At 41.7% G+C, this 14,033-nt stretch overlaps 1 pseudogene; it reads left to right on the top strand.

Moving 5' to 3' along the window:
- Positions 1-11,027: 11,027 nt before the first annotated feature.
- Positions 11,028-12,752, top strand: LOC148845312 (putative pentatricopeptide repeat-containing protein At3g15930 pseudogene; annotated as a pseudogene).
- Positions 12,753-14,033: the final 1,281 nt, after the last annotated feature.

The raw sequence follows: 14,033 nt of genomic DNA, 5'->3' as shown, positions 1-14,033 counted from the left end.
TTATTAGAGAGAAACTTGAAAGTGGAGAAGTGTGTACACCATATGTCAGCTCAGAAGAACAACTTGCAGATATCTTCACCAAAGGTATTCATCATGTGCGGCACAAAGATTTGTGTGACAAGTTGGGCATGACTGACATCTATGCTCCAACTTGAGGGGGAGTGTTAAAATAATTTAGTTGTTGATGTTAGGGTCTGTTTGGCTAGTTAAAGTGTTTCTTTTATTTCATTTTTTTCTTTCTGTTATGTCTGTTATTGTACTCAAGGGCACAAGGGTCTTTTCCCTTGTTATTTCTGTCGCCCTATATATATTAAAATAAAGGCTGGCGCTGCTAGTACTGTCGCATTGCAAAACCCTTCTCTCTTCTCTTCTTCTCCTCTTCTCTTCTCTTCTCTTCCTCTTATTTATGGCCGGCCATACTGTCAAGAGTATCCAAGATGTAGAGTCCATTGGCTACACTCCCATGAACAATCCTTCTTCCCTAAGTCTAGATCCTAAGAGACAAAACAGTTAGGAAACCATGTAATCTATAACAAGTTTCTTAGGTGTGCCATGGATTCTTTCAATAATCACAAAAGACATGTTTATCAAACAGTTGATGCCTCCTTAACAGTCGAGTTATTAGAACTAGTGGTAACCATGGCAGTTTTGTCAAGTCCAACCCTTGTCACCATCATCTTATACATCTCACTTTACACGAGTAAACCTCCTCAATATAGGTATGTCTACCTTACCAAGAATTTGCATCCAAATGATCTCAAACTCCAGATTAAGCCTTGCAAGAAATTCAAACACCCTATTACAATCATTCTACTTCTTTTAGACTTTAGCATTCCTGGGACTATGCCAAGTAATGACTTCACAGTCAAGAGTTCCTCCCACATTCCTTGCAGGGTAGCATCATTGGCTAGAAAACCCATCTCTTTGTCTAAAGGTTGCAATATCCTTCCTTACTTGATAAATCAATGCATTATTCTACTTTTGTGAATAAGTTTGGGTAACCCTATTTCAGATCTGAGTAGCTATATATAACTAACTGCGACCACTCCAAGAATATTGGAATAAGAGCATGGAATGAAGTGGCACTCTTCTAAAGAAAAAAAAAAGGTGATGGAATGGAAGCCCTCATATAGCAATAAAATCAAGCTGAATTTCGATGGGAGCTCTATAGGGAAACTGGGACTGGCTGGCATTGGTGGTGTGTTTAGAGATTCCTCGAGCAAAGTGATGGCAATGTATTCAGGACCTTTAGGGGTAGGAGATTCACTAAAGGCTTAGTGCTGCTACAAGGTCTAAAACTTGGTAAAGAAAGAAAGCCTACAAAACTTGGAGGTCAAAGGGGATTCAAAACTGGTTATCTCTTGCACTACTACAAATGGGAACTCAATGCCACTTTTACTTAGATCAGAATGACTGCAAATGGGATGGCCAATTCATTAGCCAAGCAGGGGGTCTATAGGCAGCAGTTGTTTTCTCTCTTTTGGGATTGACTGATGACGCGTGATTTGTTGTATTTCTGTAACTTGTTTTCTCACATATTATCAGAAGGCACTTCAACAACACCTGAAGGCCCTGCTTCTCCTTCAGAGTCCGGCTCGCCATCGGCAGCATTGGCCATCTCCTGAGTTATACGCGAAGTGGATGTGGCACTAACATCAAGGTCAGGGTACGTATTCCGGATCATCCACCTACTCAATTTGAACCCCCTCCTATAAGAATCCACCATCAGATCATCAAAACGCGGAGAGGCAATATAGTCCTCAACTGCCTTCTTCTTGGCATCTTCAATGCCTTGGGAAAAAATCTGTGTTCTCTCCCTGATGTCCTCCTAAAGATATTCGACTTGATGCTGCAAATCCAACCTCAAGTCCGCCATATGCTTGACAACTACCCCCATGGCCTCAGCGTCACGCTGAGACCTCGCCTGCCTGGCCATCGCGACGCGAGCAGCCTCTTCAACAGCGTAAGCAGCCGCCTCAGCAGCCCGGGAGTTTGCCTCTACACCACGGAAAGCTTCTTCAGCAGCATGAGCGGCAGCCTCAGCAGCTCGCGCCTGTCGCGAGCTCCTCTCCAATTGGGCCGCCAGGGCATGAATTGAAGAATTCACCTACCAAAAGAAACAAGTGAGCAATAATAGCAGAAGCGACAGAAAATGAAAAAGACACGGAATCTAACTTACCACCATGGCATGTGTTATGGCGCGGCAAGCGACCTGATTCAAGGGAAGATCGGTCCACGCCGCGATCTCCTCAGGGAAAGTAGCCTCCCTACTCTTCTGAAGAGCGTAGTTCGGCATCAACACGCTCCTGAACTCCCCTTGAGCTCCCGAACCCGAGGGCCCAGCCCGCGTATGAGCGAACCCGGAGTGAGCAAGAGCACTTGAATATGCAGGAGCGCCCGTATGAGTGGTCTCAGCGTAAGGCACCCTGGAAGTTTCGTGCATCGGTGGAGTCACCTCGGGCTCCCTGGACAGATCCTCCAGCGTGTGGTCTAGGGCTTGGGGCTCCTCTTCCAGGGGCAGCTCAGTACGAGTTCGCTTGGCAACCCGCTTCCTCCTCTTCATACCTTGGAACAGACGCCCCCCACAAGTTCTCTCCGCGTCCATCACACCTGTAGAAACGAGTTCGACATCAGAAAAAATGAAAAGAACAGAGCAAGCAAGAAATCACGTAGCTAGAAACCTACCCGAACTCAGGCCGGCCGCAATAAGCTTGGCCTCCGTTAAGTAGTGGTGGCACTTTAAACCTTGCCGTGCCCATTGCCGGAGGCCCTTCACCGTCTCTTTATCGAGAGTCACGCCTAAATCAGGAGCGGCCTCACCCCACCCGGTCTGAAAGGGCCATCCTTGTGCACTTCGCACGCCGAAGTAGTCCCGCTTCCACGCCGGGACCTTATTAGGAAGATCGTGCAGAAGCTTAAAACCCTGGCGAGGAGAAAGTTAATATGCCCGTCTTCCCCCAGGAAGAGAACCCGCCTGTCTCTTGAGCATCAAGATAGAGGAGAATATCTCTAAGTCCAAGGGGAAGTTCTGCTCGCAAAAAAGGGAAACTGTCCCCACCAGGTTCCGAATAGAGTTCAGATGAAGTTGGCCAATGGTGACACCGAAGTGGTTTATGACTTCGACGAGAAGGGGATGGAAAGGAAGTCACAACCCCGCAGCGAGTTGCTCTCAAAAAATCACGATCTCGTTAGGACCGTGTTCCCAAGGAAAGCTACCCGAAGGAATAAAATATGTATACCCCCCAGGAAGGTTGAAAGACATAAGTATGGATTGAAGCCCCTCAGGCGTCATGGTCGAAGGACCAAACCTGTCTAGCATCCGACCTCGGCGGGAGGTAGATGCCAAACTGCCCGAAGCGGCTCGGCCTACCGGTTCATAGTCCTCAAGTTCCACCTCAGGATCACTGAGGCAGTCGGGGGACACAGCTTGGTTGGTGGAACCTACGTCGGCCCTACTTGAAGAATCGTCTGAGCTATCAAAGCTAGACATTAGGGAAAAGATGGATTAAGGAAAGTACTCACCGGAAGAAAGTTTGAAGGCTTCGGAGACTGGAACAAGCCAAAGAACCGTGAAGGCTATGTAACCAACCTTGACATGAGTTGGAAAAAACTTGGACGCGAGCTCAGTAGACAAACCGACTGGGGTCCCCCACTATTTATAGCTACAGTAACCAAGAATCGACCATGCAGATCGAAGACGATCCGACGGCCCACGTTTTCACTTACCACACGTCCCATAAGGTCTAGACGTGATTGGCGCATGTCTTTCCAAAAAAAGTGAAACGTCAGCGCACGTCTTTTTGAAACCGACGTCGCTTCGACACGCGTCTTTCCGAAACTAATGCGTCGCACGTCTCCCTGACAGTCGCCCGCGCACGTACAGCAGTGGCACACCTTTTTGAATGACCCGTTGTCACGTCCCAGCGGCGTGAACTTTTGAAATTTAAAACGCGCACTGTCGCAACCATCAGCATTCTTGAGTAGGCACGTTTTCGGCCTTCTCGGAAACCAAAGAACCCTGGCAAAAGCAACTCGCGCAATCAAGATTCAAAGGACGGGACAAATCCACCTGCTACCTCGCGAAACTCCCCGCACCATGGCAAGACCCTTGGCGCGAGGAGTGGGGGGCAATTGATGAAGGAAGATTTGGCCCGACCTCACTATTACGTGACGTGGCAGAAACAACAGCTCGGGATACACCTCGCCGAACTGACCTTGTAACAGCTCGGGATACACTTCGCCGAACTGACCCACCTTGTAACAGCTCGGGAGACACTTCGCCGAACTGACCCACCTTGTAACAGCTCGAGATATACCTCACCGAACTGGCCACCTTGTAACAGTTCGGAATACACCTCGCCGAACTGACCTGCCCTATAGATACCTCCGAGCTCAAGACTTCGCCTCGCTCAGCACTCCGCATTACCTTCTGGGCACCAAACCAAACAAGTCGTACCATGCCTAACACTGAGGAAGTCCGTGCCCGAGGGCGCCTCGCCTGACTGACTTGGGATCTGACGTTTTGCGGCCACACTCTAAACGGCCACCTGCCACTGCCACTGACACCGCCATCTCCAGTTAGAGAGACGGTTAGGCAGTGACGGTTTTGTCCCAGCAGAAAGGACGATGGCCAAATTGACAAGCACAAGGGTAATCATACCCGACCTGACAAGGCCTCGGGGCGAGTGCACGAAGTGATTATAAGAGCCCCTCTGCCCCCAACAAACAGATATGCAAACTTTGCGCTATCTGGTATTATCTTGCTTTTGAAGGATTCTAACTCGAGCTTCGGAGCCTCCACACCGGGTTCCCCCCGGAGCTTTCCCATCTCCTCCGTTTCAGGTTCCCTGCTACCCCGTTCAGAAGCAAGGTCGTGGACAGCTAAGATCGGCTGGATCGCGCTCTATCATAAAGAAGAGAAAAGAACACTAATGAAGCAAATTAGAACGTAGTTAATTTTCTTTTATATTGTTTGGTCATTTTAAGAAAGAAAAATAGAAGTGAAAGGACTTGTGTAAACGTTTTTTGAGAAGTAAACAAATTAGTTTAGTTGAATCAACCATTGACATGCATTAATACGAAAGTGGTATGAAATACACGTAAACACAAGAGAGCCAAAGCAAGATGTAAAGCTTGACGTGTGATCTTCATTTCAGTGTTTATGGCTGGTGTGGAAAATTATCATTAGTTTCAAATCTCGCTGCACACGTACCCAATCATCTCGTTCACATCTTACCATGTTTATGGGTGATGCAGTTAATGCAGTTATCACCATATCTCTTTCTTGGAACAATAATTTCACCTGTGCAATTTCAACTACTGCGGGATTCCTTTAGGCTCAATTTGGAAAGATTATAAATGCAAATATGTACGATACAAATGTATACAAAATAGAAAGTTTTGCACTTTACATATTTATATTTATATTTTTTCCAAATTGAGCCTTACTTCCAATCAAATGGACTAAATCGGCCATTAATTGGAGTGGTCCTGTCCTAACTCTGCAATTATATTCCCTAGAGGGTTCTGATTCCCCTTGATATATCATCCATATTACATCATTCTCCTATTGTTTTGGTTTTGTTGAGTGAAATCATTCTTGGGGCTTAAAAAAGGATAAACTAACATGTTTTTATTGGCAGTAGTACTATAATGAGTATAGAAAATTAGAAATTGCCATATCTCTTCTATTCTGCTTGCCCTAACCATAATTAACTAGTATATGTTTGGCATTGAGCTGCAGTCAGGTAGGACGTTGCTTGGAGCAATAGCAATTTTTTTTGTTTGGTACCAATGCTCCAAAAACGTTTTCTGCACTTCTGCCCATTATCCAATGCTACATCATTGCCACATCACTGCCCTATTGGCAGCAATAACCTGCAGCTCCAGAAAACGCTAAATTTGGCGTTGCTCCAAGCCATGCCTTCCCAATTTCCAAGGCGTGGCTTAAAGCATCGTCTTCTATGGAAAAATAGTTCCAAACAGATGGTTGTTTCCTAGAGCACCATTTTTTCTTACACGGCGCTAATGTGGTGCCTAGGGATGGCAATTTCCCTCGTAAAACCGGGGTCCCACCCGTCCCAAACGGGGTGGGTTTTCCTCGACCCTAAACAAGGACGGGGCGGGGATAGGGAAAATAATTTTTCCTCGAACCGGGTACAGGGCGGGGATGGGTTTTGTATATAATTCCCCGAATCCGCCCCGAACCCGAAGGTAAATTAGTAAAATATCTCTAAGTTTTCCCTAATTTTTTTAAATCCTAGGATCCCATAATTTTACTTTTGAATTACCTCTAAAGTATTATAATTCAATTCTAAAATACCCCAAATTCCTATATCTTATGTATAAATTATCCATAAAATAGATAATTTTTAAGTAATTGCCTTGGATCGAGGAAAATTCGGGGATTCTCCATCCCCAATAGGGCATGGATGCCCCGCCCTCAACCTGCTCCACCACCGGGGACGGGGCGGGGATAGGACGGGGCGGGGATGGGGCGGGTATGAGGCAAGGTATCACAACTTCAAGGCAGGAATGAGGAGGGGGTGCCTCACCCTAAATCCACCCCGTTGCCATTCCTCATGGCGCCGTTGCTCCAGAAAATGGAAAGGATGCCGAACAGCCGCCTAAATGAATGCTCTCCTTTTCGGTTCTAAGAAGTCAGAAAATTGCTATATAGTTTAGCCACTCATGGCGCATGCCTGGCTGAGCTTCAATGCTGCATTGCTAAAAAAATAAATATTATTTATGTTTAATATAAGATATATTAAATTATACTGCATTGGAGCAGATCTGGCTGAGCTTTAATTTGGTATTAAACATATTATATTTAGTATAAGATATATTATACTGCATTGCTAATAAATAAATAAATCTATTATTTATTATTATATAAAATGGATTAGTAAATAAAACAACTACTATGCCCATTTCTGCATTCTTGTTGTCAATTTCAAAAACAAATTAAAACCATCTTATTTGAAATAGATTGTTTTTCAAAAAAAAAAAAACATGTTCTGTGCTTTTCATCTTACAAAATGAAACCCAAAATATGTTTTTAAATTTCTAGTTTCAAAAACATGTTTTCCTCTCGTCATCTAATATCGTTTTCCATAAATCATATAATTCCTATACTATAAAATTTGTTTTGTTTTAAAAACCATTATTTTAATGATTTCAAAAACATGTATTTTTTTCTTTAACTGTGGAGATCTAGAACAATGATGTGGTCCCCATTGCTGCATGTCTGTTTATATTACTTAGGAGCTTAGGAGTAGACTAGAATTCTTTTGTGTACATATTTATAGAGAGGTTAATCAACCGACAGATGCTCTCACAAAGCTTGGTTGCTTAACCTATCAGAAAGTTTATGACTGCATAAAACTTCTTCCTTCTCATGTCCAGAACTCGGTGACTGCAGATGGTCTAACTCTTCCATTTTTGTGAATTCATTGATCTTCGGTTTCCTATACACCCGATGTTTATGAGCCCAGTTTCCTTTGTATAGTTTTGAGGGGTAAGGTCTCACATCCCCCCCCCCCCCCCTTTGAGGTTTTTTATTACATATGAATAAATTTGCGCTGACCACCCCTCCACTGGGAGTAAACTTTGGGGTTTAAAGAAAAATGTAAGCAGTAGCGGAAATACTAGTTTTTTACCTTATTGTAAATCATTAATATAAATAGTTGAGTAGGGCGACAACCTATGTTATGACCCACATTTTTTTTCTGAAATTTTTTCCTCTTTGTGTTCTCTCTTCTTCTCTTCTTCTCCTTTTCTTCTCTTCTATTCTCTGCATTCTTTCTTGTTGAATTCACATCTAAACTGATTGCAGTCTTACTAGACAAGTTTAACAAGATTAACTTGTTTTTGCCTTTCGAAACGAAAACAGGTTTTAATAACAAGTTTTTGTTTTTGTTTTTATCTTTTTTATTTTGGTCAATGTCACAATTTCAAAAACAAGTGAAACTAAATACATTCATATTGTATATAACACACTATATGGGGTGTTCTCCCATGTGAATCATTTTTTTTTTTTGTTGCTGGAAATCAAAACCAGTTGGTCATGTTAAGATTGTTCCAATTGTACAACGTATCACGTAAGTACCACCCACACCCACATTCATGGGTTATGTGAGCATGTGCACTCAAATTAATAGCTTCAATCAACTTGCAAGTCAACCTTGACCAATCATCATCATCATTTCCTTTTCTTTTCTTTCTTGGCTTGAGCCAAGCACACCAATGGGAACCTCCTTGGCACCACAATCTCAAACTTGCTGTATATCTTCACAAGTAGGGTTGTTAATGGACCAGTTTTGGGTTGGACCCAGTTAAATCAAAATCAATTTGGATGGATTGGACAGACTAATAAGACATATTGAATTGGACCAATCCAAACTTAATGGTCCAAAGTATTTATTGGATTGGATTGGACTTGGTCCATCCATAATGGATTTATATTGGATTGGATCAGATTTAACCAATATCTGGTCCATTAATAGAAGATAAGAATATAGGTGTTAATGGACCAAGTTTGAATTGAAACCAATCTAAATTGAAACCAATTTGAACAGATTGGATGGTCTAAACATTGAATTGGACTGGTCCAAGATGTTTTGCAGTATTCATCGGATTGTATTAGACCTGGTCCATCTGTAGTGATTCATATTCAACCGGATCAGATTGGACCAAATCCAGTCCAAATGATACCCCTATTCACAAGTACATTTCAAAGTGTTTACCCAAGTTTGTGTCACTTTGCATGTGGGTCATCAAGTTAGCCACACCATACCTTTGGATCACGAGCCTTGGTTGCTCTGAATCATCTACCATTCTACTAAGTGCAATCTGTTAGGGGCTCATATCTAATACCCACGAGCTGTTCCCACATCTCTACTCACAAGACATTATAGCTGCACATTGAGAATATCTCCCTTGTCATTCTTGAGAACAATTTGTGGGTAGTAAATCTAGAACCCATCTATCAATCCTTATTGTAGTTTTCAAAACCGGAAAAATCGAGAATCAGACAGGTACCAGTTCCGTTTTTCCCAAAAACCATATTCCCCCCCCCCCCCCAAAACTATTGATTTTGGTCAACGAAGGTCAGTGAACCGCTGAACCAAGCAGTTAACCGTTTGAACCATTTGAACGGTTTTGACCATTTTTATTTTTTTGAATTTTTTATTTTTTTGTTAGAACGGGTCGAGCGTTCGGTTTGAACGATTGAACCATTCAACCTGAGAACCGGACCCCTGACTGGGTCGATCACCATGTCGGTTTTAAAAACCATGATCCTTGTAGCCCATCACCTCCATTGATTCACCAGCCTTGTTTCTTAAAATTTTTGGATCAGTAGACAGAATTTATTAATGACCTAGGGTTCTTTACCCATAAGCAACAACAAGCCATATTCCATATTTTTAAAGATATTTGACCATTTTCAATTTACAAAGCATTTATGTAGTTGTTATTGCAGACTTTCTATATGTTTTCACTTAGGCCCTGTTTGCTTTTCGGTAAATTACTTACTCGGGTAAATACAATTACCTGGGTAAGTTTTTCCTTGGAAGCACTTACCCGAGTAAGTGCATTTACCCATGTTCTTTTATTTCCTAGGTAAATAAGGTAATGACCATTTTATCCATAAAAATCTATTATTAAAAGGGGCATTTTTGTCCCATTCAAGTGTTAACAACTCTCCACTAGGTGAGAAAATTATTTACCCACTAGGAAAATAAACTTTCACTGGTCCCCTCATAAATCTGAAAATGAACATAGGATTCTTGGTCAATGGGAACCAAAATCCCATTAACCATTTTTCCCCCACTCAAAATCCAAAAAAAGAACACCCCATTAGAAATAAACGAAATACATCGTAACATAGTTCAAGAGTGGGTTAAATATTAACAGAATGTGTATTAAGTTTTCTACATTGATGACAGTTTGATATATACAATGATAGTCATGCAATTGGAGATTTGAATATATATATATATATATATATATACAGAATAGCTACACAATCAACAATCCTAGTTGCATATTATTTGCTTTTGTAGATCGAATTTATTTGTGCATTAATGGCTTTTTGTAGACCTCTCAAAGGATGATTTTGAACTTTTGATGGTCTTTAATTACCAAAAGAACAAAGAACTATTGATGGAAATTTTGCCAAGATAGTCATGGTTTGTGTGGAATTGTGGTTCAGACCAGGACTCTAGCATAGACAAATTTTCAGTGCTAAGCAAGGAACACTTGTTCTAGTGTAAAAGTAGAGCTTCAAAGCTGTCAATAGATCGGGTATCTAATATGGGGACTGGTCCAATTCAATGTTTGGACCGTCCTATCTATTTAAATTGGTTTTAATTTGGACTGGGTCGTTCAATCCGAATCTGGTCTATTGACCCGTATTCTTATCTTCTGTTAATGGACTGGATATTAGTTCAATCCGACCCAATTTAATATAAATCTATTACAGACAGGACAGATCAGGTCCAGTCTAATTCAATAAATACTTTGAAGTTTGAACCAATGATACTGAACTGGCCCGGTTCAACATATGTTAGTTGATCTATCCTTCAAATTGGTTTTTATTTGGACAGGCCCAACCACCCAACCCAAACTCAGTCCATTGAGAGATCGGATTCAGTGCTCACAAGATCATATTCACATCATTCTCACAGTTTTTTACAGCCGAGCATTGAGAATGTGTGAACGGTCTGAGGACCGAATCCGATTTCGTCCATTGGCACCCCTACCTAGGACCTCAAATAATCCAGTATTCACCTGGCTGGGCCGTCCTCCACAGAGCTGGGTGAGATTGATTTCCTCGGCACCTGATTTCTCAATCCGGTTTGTGTAAGCCATGTTCTTCGGGTTAAGGATTGCACCCAGAAAATTTCCATGTGGCAAGATGGCTGGGACCCAGGAAGGCCCCACATCTGACATCTCCATCTTGTATTTGTAGCAGATCCGGAACCTTCAATTCTGGGGCCAAATTTCAGCTCCAACGGAGGAGAATAATGTTAAGGCACTTGAAAGCTATCCTTTCAGCGCTCAAAGTTTCAACCCAAAGCGTCGATCAACTCGCCCAAATCTTCGCCAAATCCATTACAACTGGTCTCATCAACAGTATTGTCACCTGGAATTGCATCATTAGAGCCTATTCTAAGAGCCCAACACCCATCAAAGCCGTCTTCATATACAACTACTTCATTAGAGCATGCTCTATCTCTCCTGATAATCACACATTTCCTGCATTGCTCAAGTCTTGCACTCGTCTACTTTCTTTACCAAAGGGCAGAGAAATCCATGCCCATATCATAAAGGCTGGCCTAGAGTCAGATATTTATATACAGAATTCTCTCATTCATTTTTATGGGGCAGGAGCCATGATGGAAGAGGCAAGACTTGTGTTTGATTTAATGCCTCAGAGAGACTTGGCAAGTTGGAATTCGGTTCTATCAAGTTATAGTGCAAGTCCAAATTCATGGTTTGAAGCCTTGGTTCTGTTTAAGACAATGGTGGTTAATGGCATTGGAGTTGATGGAATCACCCTTGCTGTGGTATTGTCGGGTTGTACAAAGGTAGGAGATACAAGGTGTGGAAGATCAATCCACGGTTATTTAATAAAACTGGGCATTAGACGTAACTTGAAATTGGAGAATGCAGTATTGGGTATGTATGCTAAAGGTTGTGACATGGATTCTGCAATTCAGTTGTTTCATGAAATGGTGGACAGAAGAGATGTTGCGTCACATACAATTTTGATCAATGGCTACACAGAGTTGGGCTTAATAGATTTAGCTCGTTGCGTCTTTGATCAGATGCCTGTTAAAGATTTGATTTCATGGAACTCGATGATACATGGTTATGTTAAGGCCAAGCGTCCAAAGGATGCTTTAGAACTTTTTGAAAAAATGGAGACAGAATTTGTAACACCAGATGAGACCACTATTGTGAGTGTGCTTTCAGCTTGCTCTAGCTTATCTGAACTACAATTAGGAAGGCTGGTTCATCATCGATTTATCATGCAAAGGAATATAAGAATAGATGTTTTTGTTGGAACTGCACTGATTGATATGTATGCCAAATGTGGGAGTCTGGAGGAAGCTGTAAAAGCGTTCTATAAGATGGAGCACAAGGATATCTTCACCTGGACTGCGTTGATCACAGGGTTTGCCAGTTATGGGCTTGGGCACAAAGCTCTGAGATTGTTTGAGCAGATGGAAAAGGAAGGTATAGAGCCAAATGAAACTACATTTGTTGCAGCTTTGACAGCATGCAGCCGATCAGGTCTGCTTGGGGAAGGCCTCCTTTTGTTTGGTAGGATGGTGGAGATTTATAAAATCCAACCCAAGATTGAGCACTTTTACTGCCTGATAGATTTGTTGAGTAGAGGCGGGTTGTTATACCAAGCAGAAGAGTTCATTGAAGCCATGGCCACAGAAGATAGAGTTATAGCCTACAAGACTCTGCTTAGTTCTTGCATGATTTATTCTGATATCAGTTTAGGAGAGAAGATTGCAGAACAACTTGTCAAGTTGGGTTCTCAGAACCATGAGGTTTATGTATTGTTAGCAAATTTCTATGCATTGACAGGAAAATGGAACAAAGCTGTGGAGATAAGAAGTATCATGAAGGAATTTGATATGAGAAAGAAGGCAGGCATCAGTTTTATACAAGTGGAAAACATTGAAAATTCACAGGCATATGAATCAAAAGAAATGACTAACTATCCAGTTTAACGAATGCATATATCCAAATTTCGTTTTTTTTTTCATTCTTAATTTGTTTGGTTCTGTTTATTTCTAATTTCAAGGTTTAAAATTTTGTTACTTATCGTATCAGGCGCTTCCCGGTATGCCCCTGCAGGGGTTGTATTGGGTCAGGCGATGGTTCAAGAGGGTAGGCATGAAACATATAGATCGACAAGGTTCAAACTCTGGCATCCATGCATGAAACATATAGAACGACATTAGTAAGGCATTTCACACAAGCGCTGCTAGTCATACACATAGGAGTGCAGCAGGAACGGCTTCTGGATTCAAAAAATCGTTTAGGTCCTTTATATAAAACCTTATCCAAGCATGCTGTTCCCATTTCAAGCTGAATCATCTCTACCAAATACAAGTTTTGAACGTCAAGACTGTTTTGGTTTGATAAAAAATAAGAGAGACACAAAGTTTAGGGAAATTTGTGGAGCGAAAGAAAGCACTAGTGAAATTTTGTGGAGCTTACATAAAGAAGAAATGGGAATGAAACACCACGATGAGTAGGGCTGCAACTTGGTTGGGCCCAATTCGAGTTACATATGTAAAATTAATATTTTTATTCATCAATATAGTTTGTATTGGTTTCCTAGAGTTAATATAATTGAGATCTGGATGATAATGATGAGGCTCTGTTTGGTTTATCAGAAAATAAGAGAGAAATGGAAGGTTGAAAGAAAGACATTAAGAAATTGTATATAATTACCTAATAACTTTTTCTCCAACTTCCTATTTTTCTCACTAATATATATATATATATATAAATATATCGCCATCAATAACAGCAGTCTTGTATCAGTGGTGTGCTTGCATTCTATCCTTCCTGACAGACCTGAAAGATCGTAGCTACTCTCATAATGCATATCGGACAAGAGCAGGGTAGGCTCTCCTAGGCTGCAGTGCAAGTTCTTTCTACCGACTTGCACAAGTGCAGGTGAACCCTCTGAACATTGGAAAAGAGGTTCAGGGAAGCCAAAAGACAAATCAATTCATTCAATATAACTGCTCAATACATCAATATTTATAGCATCAGCTAAAAAATAGGCAAAACGGACCAGGTAAATCTGTTAAAACATTTTCAGGACGTGCTTGACCACAAACAAGATGAGCAGCGTAGTTGTCCGGTCTAGGGATGAAATGGACTGAGCGGCAGGAGAGTCGCGTAAAGAGAGCTCTGCATTCGGATTGAAATTAAGGCAAGGAAGACAATCAAACACTCCAACAGAGTTTGGCTGTTTATAGTCATTCAAAGTTTCA

Source organism: Nelumbo lutea, chromosome 7 (genome assembly GCF_056320005.1).
Source record: "Nelumbo lutea isolate HS-2025 chromosome 7, American lotus-T2T, whole genome shotgun sequence".
Lineage (NCBI taxonomy): Eukaryota > Viridiplantae > Streptophyta > Magnoliopsida > Proteales > Nelumbonaceae > Nelumbo > Nelumbo lutea.
Note: the sequence above shows the minus strand (reverse complement) of the source record. Positions and strands in the feature narration are given on the sequence as shown.